Below are 19,264 nucleotides of genomic sequence, written 5' to 3'. Positions count from 1 at the left end.
CCACGACTAGAACTCCATCTGCGTCGCCATTTCCCAATTTCATTTTCGGGCTTTCACTGTCTCTCGCCGTTGGTTCTGCGGCTGCTAGCGTTGCAACCACCAGCGTGACAGCTAAGACAAAAAACCGGCCGGAGAGGAATTAATAACCCCGTGCCCGCGACGCGCGTTTTTACACCCACGGGGTCTGGCCGCACTGTGGCCGAGGCTTATACAGTATAATTTGCGCAGTTATAATTCCTGCACGGCCGCAACCACTCACTCGCCACCCCCTTCCCCCATTTTCCCCTCACTCTCTTCCCTGTCTTCACTTCCTTCATATGCGATTTGTTTTCGTTTCCGCGTTTGGTGCAGTGGCTTCCGCCTTCTCACAGCTTGTTTCCTTCCGGGATTACTCACACGCGATGAGTCTGCACCCCCGCCCCCCCCTCCACAATCCCCAGCACTCATCACCATAACTGATGACACCCCGAAGTGCCATTTATTTCATTTTGCGCACGAGTCTTCGTGCTCACTCGGGCGGCTTTCTTTTTCTTTCTATTCTGACTTCGCTTCCTACTTTGTTTGATAATTAGCCTGGGATCCTTTTGTTTATATTTTTGATTTTCCATGACCTCATTTTATGTGCCAAATCTCTATCTCACTCTCCTTGTTTTCCAAGCCAGAAGTCCCCTCCTCACCGTAAATTTAATTTCTCTCGGAATGTTTTCTATCGTGCGAGATTTGTGCACCATGGTGTTCTGCCCCGACTTCTCTTTTATTTCTTAAGACGTTTCTGTAGCGAAAAGGTATCGCCAGTGAAAAAAAGGATAATGACAAAAGTCAGGAGACGTGGTAGCACTGTCGGGTTTTCGTGCAGTTGCATAGCTGCATTTGTTGTTGCATAAGAAGGTTTATCTTTCCCACCAAGTTTTCTCGTGATCACTTATGATAGGATAACAAATTGAAAAATGTGAAGGATAACCACAGGTGACCTATTGCGTCCCTCTCTAAAATATCTTCGTAGTCTTCTGCGATGACAGCATACTAAAAAATGTTGAATTAGGGGGTACGCGCCAAAACCACGATCTGATTTTGAAGCACGCTGTAGTGGGAGACTCAGGATCAATTCCGACCAACCGAGGTTCCTGAACGTGCACATTATTCTAAGTACACGGGCATTCTTACATTTTGGCCAGATCAAAACGCGGCAACAGAGGCCGCGATTTGATCCTGTGATCTCGTGCTTAGCAGTGCAACACTATAGTCACTAGGCAACCACGGCGGATAGGGCAGTAAACTACGTGTTTCCTTGGCATATCCCCTCGGCGAAATCTCCTGTTTCTTTCCTGCTGTTGCAGAATCCTTTTTGGCATCAATACTACTGCAAAATATATGGAAATTGTCATAGCACAAGGCTGAGAGAAAAGACTTCCGGTCGATGACGGGAAGGCAACGTACAATATGGAAGACTGCTCGAAATTAAGTGCACTCTTCTTTCGATTTCCTCTTATTTAATGGAGCTTCAATTGTGCGTCATGGAGAAATGTTCCAATATCTTCGGGGTTTCAACAAAAGCTTATTGAATATCGTTCCGATCTGTATACAAATATTTAAAAGGATAGTTCAATGTATTCATCAGAAATATTGTAGCCTACATAAGTTGCTGTGTGGTGAAAATAAGATAACTATGGCTGTTACTTTACTCAGAAGCAATACACGCTTAATGCTTGATTTAAACACACACACACAAACACACACACACACACACACACACACACACACACACACACACACACACACACACACACACACACACACACACACACACACACACACACACACGCACGCACGCACGCACGCACGCACGCACACACACACGTACGCACACACACACGTACGCACACGCGCGCGCGCGCGCACACACACACGCACACACGCATGCACGCACACACACACACACACGTACGCACGCACGCACGCACGCACACGCGCACTCACACACACAAAAGAAAAGTTTATTTCCATGCAGCATTTCTTTCGGCATGGCTTTCAGCATGGTTTACGATGAATACTGACATTATTTATGACTATGTGGCACCTTCGTAGACTGTGTGACATCATCCACACAAACAGTTCTACATTGTTCTTTTCCTTAATTTGCTTTCTTTCCTCGTTCCATTGTTCCATAACCTGTTTCGTCTTCCCAAGTTCAGTGCAGCAAACCACAGTTATTCTTTGGTTAACCTCCCTCCTTTTCTTTTCATCTTATCTCTCTTTCACTCTCTCTCTTTCTATGGCGAACAGCTGAAATATCGTGAGCAGAAGATACTATAATAACGACGATTTACAACGCTTCCACCTTCGACAAAAAAAAAAAAAAACGTTATTGCTCATCATTCCCATATGACCTCCCTCTATCTCTCTCTCTATTCTTAGCTAATAACATGCAGTGACTCGATGTTCAACTTCTAGCCATTTTCATCCTCTTAGATTTTAAATCCTTACTTAACACTAACGAATGGTCGAAGCGCTATGACGCAAACTAATGGATGAACCATCCACGATTTTTAAAGCGAAGCTTTGTTTGCCTACCTCGCCCTGTTTGGCGTGATTGCTGCGTTGTTTTTGTTTTTGTTTTCATGAAAATACGTGTCCCATTAGGGAAAATTTTTCGAACCAGTCAGCAGAAGGGGATGGTTGTAAGCAGAAGCGATAACCTTCGTTTAACATGGGGCATTTTGCTTCTGATTCTCCACTGTACATTATTTTCGCAAGCAGAGTTGCACGTCCAGAGTCAGTTCATGTGTATTTGTGCCTGAATGTTGAGCCTGGCTATCACCGCACCCAAACACTTCGTTATCAGGGCAGCTTACAAGCGTATTCCCCACATCTTCCTTTTTCTTTATACATTTGCACGGTGCACTGTTTCCGAACATTTTATTTTTCGTGAATCGATCGTCACGCCTTATCAGAGCCCTCCCGCAGTATAAGCAACGTACGTCGGCCTGCGATGCACCTAAAAGCCAGTACCCTTGGTGCCCGATTAAGCCGAGTGAGCACACATAATGCGGCTTGCACGGCGCTCAATATTTTCCTTGAGCCTCTATTTCTGCCTTGTGTCTCTTTTGTTTCTGTGTTTAGGTCTGTCTTCTTCTTTAAATATTTTACTGCAGTTGCCGTTGTAAAACGCCCAGCTCTGTTATCAGCCTTCTGTCTTGTTTTTGCTATAGTTGCAAAGCTCCGTGAAACGCCGATATTTAACAAGCACATCTTGCACGCTCAGCGTCTGCGCACGGAAAACATTAATATTTCACGTGGGCTCTGGTGCGCGTCGTTGGAGCACCTTTCTTTTTTTACATCCCCCACACTCCCCCAAGTGAGCACAAACACGCAGGGGACAACCAGCTATCTCAGCTATTAGCGTAAAAAAAGCTAAATAAATTCCAGCAACTAGTGGTGCGCATGTTCTGAGTGTCGCATCCTGACGGGAGAAAAAAAGAATGTATGTCATGGCGCTTCTTTCTGCACCGTTGATAGTGCAAACACTTTCATAACTATGCTATACGGTGTACGGAAATAAGAAACCTGGTACCACTTCAGGCACGTCACATCCTCCGTGGCTTTGATTGTCTCTCCTGCTGCATTAATATGGGTCACGTTGACTATGGCACGGGGTTCAATTTTCTCCCCTCGTGTTTCGTAATAAAGTTATTGTAATTGTTGCACTAAGAATATTGTTCTTTACAGATATACCCACGCATATTTTTCAAGTAGTTTGTACCACTTGGATGCACCATGGGTAGGTACATTTAGTGGTTATACCCTCGCATCTTTAGGCCTATGTAGAGCACTTGGCGGAGTTGTACGATAGCTGCTTGGCTGTCTGATGGCGATGCTTCCACGCAGACTACTGCATGGCGTGGTTTCTACAACAATTTTCCTTTTATAAGATAGGTAAGGCATTAGGGAATAATAACAACAGCTTTGTGGCGCGTCCCACCGCTCCGTTCCACAGGAGACACTCATAGCATCCATGCATCCATGCATTCATCCATCCATCCATCCATCCATCCATCCGTCCATCCATCCATCCATCCATCCATCCATCCATCCATCCATCCATCCATCCATCCATCCATCCATCCATCCATCCATCCATCCATCCATCCATCGATCCATCCATCAATCCATCCATCCCCCCACCCACCCACCTACCCACGGACACTGAAAAATGTTTTGAAGGGTGGACGTATACGTCATGATCACCACCACCACCACCACCACCACCACCACCATCATCATCATCATCATCATCATCATCATCATCATCCTGGTTACGGCCACTGCCGGGCAAAGGCCTCTCCCATACTTCTCCAACTACTACGCCGGTCATGAAGTAATTGTGGCCACGTTGTCCCTGCAAACTTCTTAATCTCATCCGCCCACCCAACTTTCTGCCACCCCCTGCTACGCTTCCCTTCCCTTGTAGTCTAGTCCGTAACCCTTAGTGACCATCGGTTATCTTCCCTCCTCATAACATGTCCTGCCCATTCCCATTTCTTTTTCTTGATTTCAACTAAGATGTCATTAACTCGCGTTTGTTCCCTCACCAAATCTCCTCTTTTCTTATCCCTTAACGTTGCACCCATGATTCTTCTTTCCATAGTTTGTTGCGTCGTCCTCAATTTCAGCAGAACCCTTTTCGTAAGCCTCCAGGTTTCTGCCCCATACGTGAATACTGGTAAGACGCAGCTGGTATATACTTTACTATTGAGGTATAGTGACAACCTGCTGTTCATGATTTGAGAATGCCTGCCAAACGCACCTCAGCCCATTCTTATTCTTCTGATTGTTTCAGTCTCATGATCCGGATCCGTGGTCACTACCTGCCCTGAGTAGATGTATTCCCTTACCACTTCAAGTGCCTCGCTACCTATCGTAAGCTGCTGTTCTCTTCCGAGACTGTTAAACAATAATTTAGTTTCCTGCAGATTAATTTTTAAACCGACCCTTCTGCTTTACCTCTCCAGGTCAGTGCGCATGCGTTGCAATTGGTCCCCTGAGTTACTAAGCAAGGCAATTTCATCAGTGAATCGCAAGTTACTAAGGTATTCTCCATTAACTCTTATCCCCAATTCTTCCGACTCCAGGTCTCTGAATACCTACTGTAAACACGCTGTGAATAGCATTGGAGAGATCGTATCTCCCTGCCTGACGCCTTTCTTTATTGGGATTTTGTTGCTTTCTTTATGGAGGACTACGGTGGCTGTGGAGTCGCTATAGATATGTTTCAGTTTCTTTACATATATCTCATCTACACCCTGATTCCGTAGTGCCTCCATGGCTGCTGAGGCTTCGACCGAATCAAACGCTTTGTCGTTATCAATGAAGGCTATATATAAGGGTTGGTTATATTCAGCACATTTCTCTATCACCTGATTGATAGTGTGAATATGGTCTATTGTTGAGTACCCTTTACGGTATCCTGCCTGGTCCTGTGGTTGACTGAAGTCTAAGGTGTTCCTGATTCTATTTTCGATTACCTTCTTAAATACTTTGTAGGCAACGGACAGTAAGCTGTCCGTTGGATAAGCAAAAAATGGATAAGCAAAAATGGATAAGCAAAAATAATTTACGAGATTGCAACGTGGCGCGCGACACTTCTCGAAGTCTGTCGCTAAGTCTAATTGTCCTCAAAAGCACACCGACGCGTCCAACGCCTTCTGTGATGAAGGTATTCTCGACCATTGTTCGAGGATTCTGGTTTTTGTCATGGGGCGTTTGTCCTGTCACTCTAATGCAGTTGAAAGTTCTCTCCTAGGCGAACTGAAACGAGGGAATTCAGTAAGGATGCTCCATTGTCTCCGCGCAGGTAAAGTCATTGCGTGTTAGGTTGTCGGCCACTTCCATGCGAAATACAAATAAATAGGTGTTTTCGGTAAATAAATAGGTGTTTTCGAAGGCCTTATACTTTATACCTTATAATTTTATCGCTACCACCATCCCACCAGCCATGCGCGAGGTAGAGCTAGGAGCGGCGGTTGCATGTAATGAAATGTGCCTCACCGCCATTACCTTCATGATGAGCGGCTATATTTAAAACGATGACACAAACAAAAGCGTTACAAGAAAAAAAAATTTTACTGGCTTTCATTCTCTTAGCGGGTTTCTCCTCATTTATCTCTACTTCTTTCAAAGCGCAGCTCTCAAATGCCCGTTTCTATACGGTTCGCGTCAGCGTCGTCTCTCTGCGTAACCGAGCGAACGAGCACAGCGAAGGATGAAAGAGTGACCGTGGATCGCAACGTGGGATGAAAGACGCTGATAGGGAAGAGATCGCGAAGAAGAAAGCGGAGGAGGATGTTGCGCCAGAACCACGAGGCGGAAAGCGGGGAAGGACTCAAGGAGAGTATGGCGAAAGCGTGAGAATAAAAGCGTAGTACCGTGCAAAGTGAGCTCTGCGGCCATGATGGCTTCGAGATGGCTCCAGAGCAGCACACTGTCGTATGTTCACCGACGGTTAGCGGTGACTGCGCCCACCGATGCCATACATGGAAACAAAAAACAAAGAACTGCATGAACGGAGGTGTATTTGGGGTGGCTGCTGTGAATAGCACCCTCGCATCACTCACACGCTGCCTCTGGTGTTCTCCCGATTAGCGAAGCCGTCGCGCCAGTACTCACTCCGTTGGTAATGTGGCCCTCGGCACGGATTGCCCATGCCAGACTACATACATACATACATATATAAATATATATATATATATATATATATATATATATATATATATATATATATATATATATATATATATATATATATATAGTTTAAAGAGCAGAACTATGTAGGAAAATTAACAGGATATTGCTCACGTTGTGGCCCGGTTCAGACCTTCATTAAGAGTGCCATTACAAGCACACACTGTTCAATTAACACATTTTTATCTGTAGAACAAGGAAGAAGTGAGAGAAAGAAAACAAAAGGGTGATACAAACTTTACAACCTTGCGCGCACACACTGTGTGTACGTTCGAGTTTACAAAGTTTGTATTCACGCTGTTATTTTGTCTGTTGCTTGCGTCTTATTATACACATATATATCGCGAAATCAAAGCACGCATGCAGCTGCGCTCAAACTTCCTAGTAGGTAATATCACAATCGCTGGTGAATTTTTGGTTCGGATTAGGGATGATGGCTCCTAGTGAACGCGTTGTCCCATGTAGAAGTCATCTGAATCCGTAAGTCAGCGGGTATTTTTCCTAAGACTGCATGCTGCGTCATCCGACAAAAAGTCAGTCTTCTCGCATGACGTATACAGGCGCTAAAAATTCTGAACCCAGCCATCGCAAACATAGCTGTTGCCTCTCTGATCCTGTTGCCATTACAACATCGCGCCACGGCATATTAAACGCATATATTAAGCACATATCTGAGCCAGGCCCAGTATACCTTAACGCGAAGAAGCGCATGCTAACCCTAGTCGTCCCAGGAACTTACATAAGCAAACCTATTTCGTATATTCCAAATTAGCGCATAAATTTCTGCCCAGCTGCGTCAAACGTCGTATGTGGCCTATCTTCAGCTTTCACGTTGCACGTTTCTAAATATACAGGGTGTCCCACATAACTTGAGCCAAGAATTAAATAATGAAATGCGCGTCGGAAGCGAATTGAGCCAAACACATGCTATTCGCAATAGACTATAGTAACGGATACATTTTTTTGTTTTCCCTTTTACTCACTAATTAAGTTTAATTTCCCAACTTTTTAATTATTGGCTGAGGACCCCAAGTATGCTACGTAGATTTTTAGAGCACCTTCAGAAACCACCGATCGAGTTGTATCCTTTACGATATGTCTCACGTAGTCCTTCTTTCCCGTTTGCAAAGGCCCGCGAAATATGGAAAAAAAGAACACGTGGCGGAGCATTTGCGCAGTAGTATAGAGCTGCTCTCAAGCGTGCGTACAGTCTGCTGCATCACGACTGGAGACGAGGAAGCGGCAGGGAGTTCTTTATCTCACTGGCAGCGCTCAGCCGGCAGCATGCATTTTCGCCGTTCTCAGACGGGAGCCGACATTGTTCACCGAACGCACGCTTGAGAGCAGCACGATACCACTGTGAAAGCGCTCCGTAATGTTTTTTTTTTTTTTCATATTTCGCTGGATTGTTTTGCAACCCCGAAAAAAGGACTGCGGGAGATGTATCGGGAAGGAAACAACTCGATCGGTGGTTTCTGAAGGTGCTCTACAAATCTACGTATCGCACTTGGGGTCCTAAGCCAATAATCTAAAAGTTTGGTAATTAAACTTTATGAATTAGTGAGTTATGGGGACAACAACTATTCTCTGAGTTAATACACGCTATCGCGTTTAGCATGCGTTTGGCGCAATTCACTTTAGACGCCCGTTTCATTTTTAAATTCTTGGCTAAAATTATGTGGGACACCCTGCGCACAAATATAAATAACCTTTAGCCAAACCAGTAATTGGCCATTCAATAGCAAGCAATGTATACGTGGCCGCCTGTGATCATTTTCAAACACGGATCTGTCTCGTCTCAGACCAGCTACGTATTTCCCAATAATCATGTGCTGCGCACTGCAAGCGAACAGATTCAACGATAACGCGCTCCGCGGCAGCCATGGGCGAACAGCCGCGGAATTCCCGTATCGAACACTTTCCTGGAAAAGAGTTGCCGCCAAAGCCTTGCTCGACTCGCGTTTACGTCAAACAACTGTTCTTGCAGTGTTCTGGCGGCTGCAAGAAGCGCTATCCTTGCAAGTACATCAAGGTGCACCCGGAAGACTACAACGTCATTCATGAAAAACGGGAGTGAGCCCTTTTGAGTGACCGTTCTGTTTTCGGTGGCCATACGACCAACGTGAAAACGACGGGGCTGCACAACCAGAGAGCCTAACCGTCTAGCATTTCAGCGAGACAGCCCCGAACGGTGAAGTTCTCTTCCGTCGAAAGTTGTGCGCATGATTTCTTCTATTCTAAACAGACTGAATTTGCTCACGGCAGAAGTCAAATGTTTGAAAACAGAAAAACAACTTCTCGCGCTGCGAACTATCGCGCAAACAGAAGAGAGTGGCAGGAACCTCGTACTTATCGAATGAGAAACGCCCACTTTTGCCGGCTATTCTTGCGGTAAACGCGGCCGTGCCACCTGCTACGACGAACGGGGCAGCCCAAAAACGTATCCCAATTTCTAACGCTTCCCGGTACCCTGGTTCGTGGAAGTTTCAACGAAACGCGCAAAGGCGAAGTGCAATAGTGCTTATGACACCGTGGACTTTGATGCGGCCAGTGTTCTCGCAAGGTCACCAAAAACCACCGGCGATGACTTCACAGCGTGTAAATCAAGGCGCAAGCAACAAACTTCGAAAGAATACAAGGTGAAAAGTGTCTCGTAAGTCCAAAGCCTTCTTTATTTCTCGGCTTGAGCAAGACACTAGAGTCGTTGACGTTCTTGAAATAATCATGCGTGTTCTAAAGCGTAAAACTGTCGCTTGTCTGAAGCTCAGGACAAACTTCACGTAATCTACCGAGTGTCCCTGCTAACTGGGATCAAGCTTTAAAAAAAAAAAACTAGGAGCTCTAGAGAAAGTGTACCGACTGCATATTAGCAATAGTCGCTTGTAATCCCCAGTATATTTTTGATCATTAAATATTACTCTTGTTTTTATTTGGTCAACCTTTAGTTATTCATTGAATGTCGAAAATATCAATTATAAGGATGTAGAGCGTTTCAAATAACTTCGAAGTCGAGCATGATTTTCGTGCTAAAATATTCGTGTTTTTTTTTTGTCGAGGAAAAACAAAATCCCGCGAAAAACCAAAAAGACTACGTGATGGGACGTTTCTGCGACTGCTATTGTGCTGCGCTCAAGCGTGCAATGGGTGAACAAAATCCCATAATTTGAACTCAGCTATGCAACCGCAGAAAAGAGTGATGTCGCGAATCTTCATTTGTGACGTTGCAACGCGAACACATTTAACATTAGCCCATCTCTAGGTGCAGAATTATGAGCTCGAGCTCGAGCTCGAGCAGCACACCAAGTAAATTCTAACAGCTTATGTCCCATTTACCTCTAGTTTGGGTGACAACGAAAGTACACTGAATGGGCGCAGTATGCCAGTTCAGCACTAACGTCGTCCCCAGGGGTTCGCGTCAGCGCGTTTCCTAGATGAAAAAAACTTGTTGCGGGAAAACGGTACACGTGTATGCCATGTGCAAGTTCTTGACCGAAATTATTTTCTTACGGGATCCTGTTTTTCCTGAGAGCGCAATGTCCTTGACATTGCTCGCGAGGGCGAAAATAGGCAAACACATAAAGAGAGAGGTGCTTCCATGCAGTTCGGTGAAGCCTCCTTTTTCGGAGGTTCTGCAGTGGCGCCCTCCGTCGACTTCTAGTGACATTAAGTAGGAGCGTCTCCATGAGTTCGAAGTTTCTGGCCTAATAGAATTAGCCTAAACCGAGTAAAGGCACAGCACACTCTACCTTCCTTGTCGCGTGCCTAGTTTCCTAGCTCGCGGTGTCTGGGGAAACCAAGATCCCTTTCGCCGAACGTGAAGCGCTTGTTTAGCGCTACGTGCGACAGACAAAGGAGGAAAATGGAATGAAGACCAAGCCCTACTTTGAGTTAAAGCTATTGCACCACCTTTCAGTATCGTATTCAACCTTGGTCTTGTCCTCCTTATGTTAGAGCACTGTCTATATGAATGTAGTGTTATTCCCAGAGCAAATAACCCCACTAATGAACAGAACAGAGACAGTGCTCCCTCTTATTTATACTATACTTCTGCCACTTTTTCCCCCCATAGGAGTAGCAATGCATCTGAACAACACCACCGACAGTGTATTCCTGCTAGGCACAGCCCTCGTAAACTTTGCAGAGAGCGCCATGAATGGCACAGTCGGGATTCTGCGTACTTAAAGGCGCAAAATCAAGACGCAATTACTAAAGCTACACAAAAGTGGCTCGGTGCTGTTGGTGCCCTCGAAGCAGTCATGTACTTCCGATGCACAGCACTTTAGAGAAATAATTCTTCATATAAGTAGTCTATGAAATTATGACCTGTAATTATCAACTCTGTGATGATGCGGTTCTCAAAGCGTTTAAAATGTTGACTCACCGGAAGACTGGGGATATGCTACAAGGTTTCTTTTCACGCTGCAGTGCTGAAAGACATTCCGAGTGTGCTTGTCGATTGGCGCACTTATTACCCGACAATGTTCCTCGACGAAATACAAAGGCAAGGCCAATGACGATTCCTGACCGCCTCGAATTACGTGACTGCATGCATGACGTGCTTGCTCGTAATACTTTATTTATTTGATGGTCCCTCAAGTGTTTACATATGATCTAAATCTCTGTGAGAGAGGACGGTACAGTCAGTCTGAAAATATTACGGGGAGCGTTTCACGACAAAGCTGTACTTCAGCTCAGTGTTTGTCCACAGACAGTAAAGTAGTGCAGCACTATGTTGTTCCCGAGCGTTGTGCCTGGCTACAGGTCCTAATTAGAGATTACCTACACTGTGTACAGAAATATTCAGAAACTGCTAAGCTCGCCCATCTTACAACCTTTTGATGCCGACTGTCGAACTTCTGGTACAATTTACGAATGTACAGTATCGACGCATTACACGTCATTTTAAGTCAGCACGTCGTCTCGCACCACCTATGATGCCACCAGACAGCGTCACCGGGAACTCACGAAACGTCCCCCCTTCCAGCTCCTCAGCCTTTCTTTTGTTGTAATTTTTGTTGAATGTGCATGCAAGGGAAGTTGCCATTGTTAGTGATGCCCGCTACTCTTTCTCTCTCTTAGGCAAATATTACACCAAAAAGCTAGGCCGCCTCAAAGAAACACACAAACTATTGAAATAGAACAACTGAAGGAAAATGCAAATAAATGTTCGAAGGCCACAACGCAGAACAGTCGTTTGCACTTCACCTGTGTTTCAAGAAAGCGTAGTCTACATTACAATATGTTCAAGGTTATCCCACAGTTTTTGCAACAACAACCAGATCAGAGAATACTTCACAGAAACCTTAACCAGCCGCACAATGATAGTTTCACAAACATTAGCTAAACAGAAGATGCTGTGCCCCTCTAGTAATTATCCGCACTTCTTTGGCGCTCCCAAAATTATTTTAAGGCGCTAACTGCACGTAACACCGTGTTTTTTTGTTTCTTTGGGGAAAGCTGCTTTTTGTAGATAGCGCCATCTATCTCTTAATTTTTTTTGTATCTGAGGAATGAATACTGCAACGTAAAAAGAGATGCTCAATACGTTCTTCTGATTCCGAGCGAGTCCTATTGACTAGGTATTCACCAAGGATAGATTGTGGGCCCTCAGCGGCAGCTATGGTGTATCAATGTGAAGACTCGTCACTGTGTCACACCAGAAACCCTACAGAAATGCCACTTGAGGCGTTGCAGGGCCTGTACACGCTTTCTTCTTATGTCCTATGCTGACGTTCACCGGTGTTGCAGCCTAATTAGCGTAGAGAATCGTATGACGCACCATATGTCTAAGCGGTCTTTCGTGATTTGTTTTCTGGGGTAAATCATTGATATGATAATGTGAGGCATCTACTTTTCACTTTCATTGAAATTAATAACAGGAGAGGTTGACACCTTCATAGCGGCACCGGATACTCCTGGTCACTTAGCAAAAGAAACAAATATGCAGGAAAAGGGAGAAAAATGTCACAAAGTATGACACTCATTAGAACACCAGATGAACAAAAATTATACAGGCCGACAGCACACGAATCGCAAGGCTCTGTGCATGAGTTTAGTACACATTTGTATAAATAAATAATCAAATATTTTGAATAGCCAAAACACAAAACACAAGTAATTACACTGCAAGCACAGATCACATAGTCTAGAAATCACAATCACCACATAGGTTAATTTTGAACCCAGATCAACACTTATATCGCTGATTTAGCTTATTAGCTTAAACTGAAATTTATTATTTCCCCAAAATGTTGGTGCCCTCGAGAAACTTTTTCAAAGCAAGAAGGCCCGCTGTAGGTCATGCACCAAAAGTATTTTTATTTTTTACAATGAAGGGTCTTTTATCTCAAAGTAATTACATTTGCTTGCAATACCCTTCGTTGTGGAACATATTTAGTACATTCGAGGAGGAGATGATGCATATTTTCGTCTGCATGGCAACAATAACGCTGCGTATGGGAGGCACGTTTAATTCCGTATAAGAAGTGTCGCGTATTTGCAGTACCAAGCCGCAGGCGGTTCACTAATATTTCGAATTTTCTGTTTTCTATAAGATTTGACGTAGTTTATAGGTTTATACGTGGGTGTATAAAGTATAAAGCTGAATTCTTAGATTGCTGATCAAACCAAGTAGTTTTGCTGCGACGACAGGATGTCTGTCCCAGGAGCAGATGGACTTCACTACGCAAAAGGGAAAGATTGATTGACTCCAGTTTTGTGGCCCGATTCACAACTGCGTCCACGACCATGTTACCAGGATTATTACAGTGCCCGTGTATCCACTGAAATGCATTTATGCGGTTAATCGCGCTTGTTTGTGTGCGTTTTTTTGAGCTTCTCATGCAGTATCAAAGTGTTGAAAGAATTTTTTTATTGTTTTGTAGTAATGTGAGAGCGGCTTCCAAATCGCTATAACTCACTTTGGCACTTTTTTTCTGATGTTATGAAACGCAAAACACACAGGATTTGAAGCAGTTCTGCGACAGTGGAAGGAGTCTTGCGGTGTAATTTAAATGTTTGCTGTAGCACCAAATATCGAATGACAATGGCAGAAGTTTGTAAGCAAAAACTTCTTTTCCGTCTTGTTTATTTCTTATTCCCGTGTGTGCGAAGTTTTTGTTTTCTTGCTTCTTTAACTACAACCGCCACTGCGTCGTGACAGCGGAGTTTGTACATATGCGATCCGTATGTAGTTTAACAACGTTTTCTGTGTTACTTTGACAGGTGGTGTGATGCGTGTGGAAGAATACTAGTACAAATCAAATCATTACGAGTCAGTGTGTTGAGAATTGGACAAAGCCTAAATAGCTAGCTCATATTGATAAAGTTAGAAACGACGAGAACACCAGATGTGATTCAAGGATGTCTATGGAATACTGAGCGACCACAACATGGCCATGTCCATTCCAATCGCTCCCTGCAGCCTTCGCAGTTCCTACACGGTATTGCCTGCGCTCCCGTGAAATGAATCCTGCAGAAGATTTATAGTCCATGCGTTTCAGCGACCCATAACGACCCATTGTCGCCCATAAGCGCAGTGATGACTGATAACGTACTGCAAGGCTCCGAGTTATAGAAAGAATTTCAGCGTAAACAGGCGACTTTATCTGCGACAACTACAGTATTGCACTTGCCTGTTCCTAGATCATCTGAGATAGCTCTTGATACGACACCACAGGAAAATTATGAATGATCGTCTCATTCACTGCCCGTTCTCTCGCATGGGAAAAATAGCGGCAATAGTTATGAACAATGCTGGTACTTCTGAACATGCTGCTTCAGTTACGCCTCCACCTCCGAAAAACATTACAAAACACGCATTCCCCATTTATGTCGCAGTACCTGGCATGCACCAAAAGTGTGATATGCCTGTTTCGGCGGTATTCCAATTGGCTCAGTCGCACATGTTCGAAAGATTTCCAGATTATCTTCAAGTATTCACAAATGCATCTGTACAGAGTCACGGTCAAGGCGCCTCTGCATCTTCTTCCTACCATTCATTTCAAGTACAACGTATATATCATATACCACATTCAGCCTCGTCAACAACTGCGGAGCTAGCAGCGAATAATGTTGCACTGAATTACGTGCAATAATAGTTAACCGCATCGAACATTGCCATCTTAACGGACTCGCGTGCTGCCGTTAGCAGAACAACTCAGCCAGATTGATTGGCTAGTTGTGCGCAGCGTCTCTGCCAACAATATTGTGTCACATGGTGTATCTCTCATTGCCTGACGGGTACCTTCTCACGTAGAGATCGTCGGAATGAAGAGGCTGATTAGCTCGGTTCAACTTGCGCTCATAACGACTGTGTCTGCCCTGACATTTTGTGTAAGCGTGGCGACGCTCGTGTTCCGATTCATCACATACTGAAGCAACATCCAGACCAACGCGTCGCGAATTGAAGGTTCTCGCCTTGTGTTCGCGGTCAAGGCTTGCCTCGTCGTGCTAGAGCAAAACTTTAATGATGCTAAGGGTTGGCTGTATGAACGTGTGCGAACGTTTAAACCGGCAAGGACGTGTGTCCAGTCCAATACGTACTTCTTGCGGTTGCCGCGAGACCCTTCAACGCCTGGTATTGGAATGTCCCGCTTTCACACCACAGAGCACGTCGCTTCTGAGGGACTATCACCTTGGCCGGCACTCGACAAATGTTTGTACCGAAGCGGTTGTGCCTCTCAACGCGATCGGGCGCATCGCGCTGTACTTGTAAGAGAGACACTAACTTATATTCAGGTTCGTATGCGTATTTCTGTTTTCGGATGACGGGACCTGAAACACACTTGCTTCTATTTCGACGTTTTTTAGTGGCGTGACCTGCAGTCACCAGCCCTACTGGGTGCGCCCTATACAATGTGCGTTCTGCTTAATTATTTGCTATTTGTCGTCTTGCTGTTTCTTTCCTCTTCCCTCCACTATTCCGATCTTCCAGTTCTATGTTTTTTTCTCCTCCTTCCTGAAGAATAGGCAGGCGTTGTGCCCCTTCTGGTGGCAGTTGCTAGCATGTTCTTCGCTTTTTCTTTCCTATTAGGTGTATATATGCTTTCAAAACAAATAATTGTACTAATAATAATGTGTTGGGGTGGGAGAGGGGGGCGAGCGGAAGGTTGTGCTTGTGTAGTATGCGCTATTTATTTATACGTGCTTCAGGAGCACCACGAGAGGGAGGCACATATTTACATTGCCGAACGTAAACATTCTGCACCATGCCAACCACCATATGCTGATAAAAAGTCGTCGACAGTTCCCGTTCAGGGAGGCTCCGCTTAAATTGTTTGCGTGATGTCCGACGCAGCATAACCAACGCGGTAATGCCACCATAGGCAGCGGAGAGAGATGGCCCCATGTGCATGTGTAATTAATGCACGAGTGGCGAATCCTCTCGTTTTGAGCCCTCTTTAGTCACCTTCCAATTTCACTTAGTCGGGTGTTTACCAGGACGTCCCACACTGTTTGTTATACCCCTTTCGGTATAGACTTAGGAATTTCTGGCCTGGGTTGAATGCCTCTTTTTCATATATGGCGTATGGGCGACGGCGAAAAACAGACGGGCTCATAGAATGCTTTCCGCCCGTGCGCCTAATGTCATGGCGGATGATGGATCGTTTCTCACACTATTCCGGATGGCAGCTATTAACCGTGCGCACAATGGATTTAAACTGCGCATTCGGACCGCATATTGGTAGAGGGGTTTTCTAGCCTCGCAGAGAATTTTGGATAGACTCGTTATACAATGCTACCATTAAAAACATGCCATGGAGTTTTGCACATGACATACACAAGGAATCAGGAAAGAAAATTTCTACGACTGCGCGAATGGTAGCTTCACTTTCTTGAGGCTCGAGCTGGCTGCGTCAAGTCAAGAGCACACAGATGCTAATATTGGGAACATAATTCGAACTGTGTCGGTTCCAGAAAAGCTCTAGAGATGACTCAACATTTAGCAATGGAATGCACATATATTCATTCAGCCATCGAATTATGAAGGCATAACAATAAATATAGAAGTTTCTTAACGCTGCCGAAAAGTGGCTCTGGGTTAGAGTATTTGCGGACAAATCCGCAAGGCTTCATCTGACTGCAGCCCACGACATACTCCTCTTCCTTTTTTTTTGTTTCTAACTTGAATTAGTAGGAAATGTCCATCTTTCAAAAAGGCTGGGGTTCAAAAGTGGTGCGAAAGGTAACCTTTCAAATACGGAGCAAAAACTTGAATTGAATACGGCCGGGAAGTAAGCAAGGAACAGATGTAAACGGGATTGTTGAAAACATAGGTGATGTCAAGAGATAAAGCAGAAACAGGTAGTACATAATAGGATATGTTAACACGTAAGTCGCTCGCATTGTCTTGGTAAATATTTGTCGCCATCTCGATTCCAAGGTGATGTCCATATGGATCGTAATCATGATCTGTATACTGGTTTCCTTCTTCAGTAAGAATACCAGCTGAGCGCGGCGCGTCTTTCATACTGGCTTTTATTTTCTTGTGTAGGTGTGCATTTTGCAGTCCCACTTTATGAACAAATTAAGCTCGCCTACCTTTTCGTTCTTGAGAGGGGGAAACATTGCATCGCGAGATGGCGTAAGAGGCAGGCTGATCCTAATAAAACTGAGTAACGCGGTTTGCTGCACCTACACATACCAGCAATGATAACGGCTCAAGACAGAAAAGCAGGCTGGATGGCGCCTGTCTGCGATGAGAATTAAAACGGTGAAATTCGCGGCATCTTTCGTATTCTTCGCGTTCCCAACAAAAACGCTTGTTTTTTGCAATAAATGCAACAAACAAGCCATAAAAACTGCGTAATGTACGCACAGTGCATGGCCCTTTAAAGCTGCGAAAGAATAAGTTGGCAACAAACACTTGCAGCATCACATAGCGCACGGTATTAGAGATCACATGCATGCGCTCTCTGAAATGTTGCTGCGATCTCAAACGAGGCATTCTGTTCAAAGTAAAATAAAAAAATAAGGGAACGAGTAATGTTTTCTGTAGACAAAAAAGTAGCGAGGGTCACTAGTGCCTCGCAGACATAGCGTGTACAAGATGCACGTACGCGTGGGCATTTTTGCAAAGTGAAGGTAGTGCAGGGAGTGAAGTGCAGTTTGAGTGACTTGAAAGGTCTCAACAGGGCCTGTATCCGGCCACGGCGACCACATTACGATGGAGGCCAAATGTGAAAACACCCCCGTACTTAGATTTAGGTGCACGTTAAAGAACCCATGGTGGTCGAAGTTATCGCGGAACTCTTCAATACTCCGTGCCCCACAATCAGGTCGTGATTGTGGTACGTAAAAGGCCTAGAATCTAATGAAATTTTTACAGCGAAGCCGTGTACGGCTAGGTTCTGGGAGATCTCGCCTTCGGGGACATAGAAAAACAATATCTCATACGTGGGCCAATCCCGAAGACAGTGCAATGCCGGCTGACCAGCGGCGGAGGTGAAGCGGGCGTTAAGCACTCCCTATCTGTGGGCCGATCCCTAAGGTATCGCAATACCGGGCAGACCCACAGCGGAGGTGGAGTTCGTCATTAAGGGGCCCACATTTACAGCTTCGCTGGCCATCCTTCTTCACACAGTAGAAGGGCACTGATTTTTGTGTTAGATCTTCGCGGACTGAAATAATCAAAGTACGAAACAGCAACGGCAGATCGGCCGAAGCAAGAGGCCACTTTTCTACCAGAAAGCTCACCTTTGTGTATAGCGTTCGCTGCTAGTGTTTCTCGTTAAACATTACGGTCACATAAGCTGCAGTTCCCGCGAAGCGCGAAAAGGAGTCAGGGGTCTTTGAATTGTATCGTATTTCCCTCTTAAAAGCGAAGGTTAAGCGTCCTCCAACTTTTTCTTTTAATTACTCAATTAGACGTTTCTATATTAAATATCCAGTTCATTTCCCTCTTCGATACCCTCATTGAAGAACGAGCCTCATTTTTCGGCAATACCGATATTCGGGCTCTAATAATCTAGCTTATAAAAGTTTTTTGCCGAGACATTTTTGACCTCAGTTTTTTGTTCGTCTTATACAACACTCGAGTCTCGTTCTTATAGGCTTTTCTCCTTATGCACAGTAGCCTGGCACAAACGCGTGCTTGGAAGACAACTTAGCGTTGTTGTGCGAAAGGGCAAGAGAAAAGAATGGAACTGCATGCGTCGTGCTTTACTCTTGCAAGGAACGGACGAATGGTAATGGTATTATGAGGAAAAACAAAACAGCAAAGAAGAAAAGGACTGCAAAAAGTTTGGAGTCATGAATGTTAAACATGATGCCATGGAGGAAGCTTAGGCCAACTCAGAAGATTGTAAAATAGGCAGTTTTTGAGGTGACTGCAGCCATAGAGGCAGGAACGGGAATGGCGAGGAGGGACTGGTGGTTGAGCCTAAGAAAATTGCTTCGTTTCTGACGTGGTGCTTGCTTCGCAGTAACGGAACGTCGCAGAAGTGCGCCGACATGAGGTCGCGGGGTCGAATCCCGGCCATGGCTGGCCATGATTTAATGGGGGCGAAATGCGGAAACGTCCCTG

At 44.9% G+C, this 19,264-nt stretch overlaps 1 protein-coding gene across 18 annotated transcripts in view; it reads left to right on the top strand.

Moving 5' to 3' along the window:
- The window catches only part of LOC135911416 (uncharacterized), a 989,518-nt gene that overhangs the window by 548,910 nt on the left and 421,344 nt on the right, over positions 1–19,264 (top strand). For 4 of the 18 annotated variants that reach the window (XR_010567335.1, XR_010567338.1, XR_010567336.2 and 1 more), the window contains exon 1: positions 8,267–9,391. The exons of the other annotated variants lie outside the window; for them this stretch is intronic. The gene's annotated coding sequence lies outside the window, so the exon portion shown is untranslated. Of the gene's footprint in view, positions 1–8,266; positions 9,392–19,264 lie in introns of those variants that run through there. 18 annotated transcript variants of the gene reach the window in all.

The sequence above is a fragment of the Dermacentor albipictus genome, chromosome 4 (genome assembly GCF_038994185.2).
Source record: "Dermacentor albipictus isolate Rhodes 1998 colony chromosome 4, USDA_Dalb.pri_finalv2, whole genome shotgun sequence".
Lineage (NCBI taxonomy): Eukaryota > Metazoa > Arthropoda > Arachnida > Ixodida > Ixodidae > Dermacentor > Dermacentor albipictus.
This window is presented reverse-complemented; position numbering and strand designations above follow the sequence as displayed.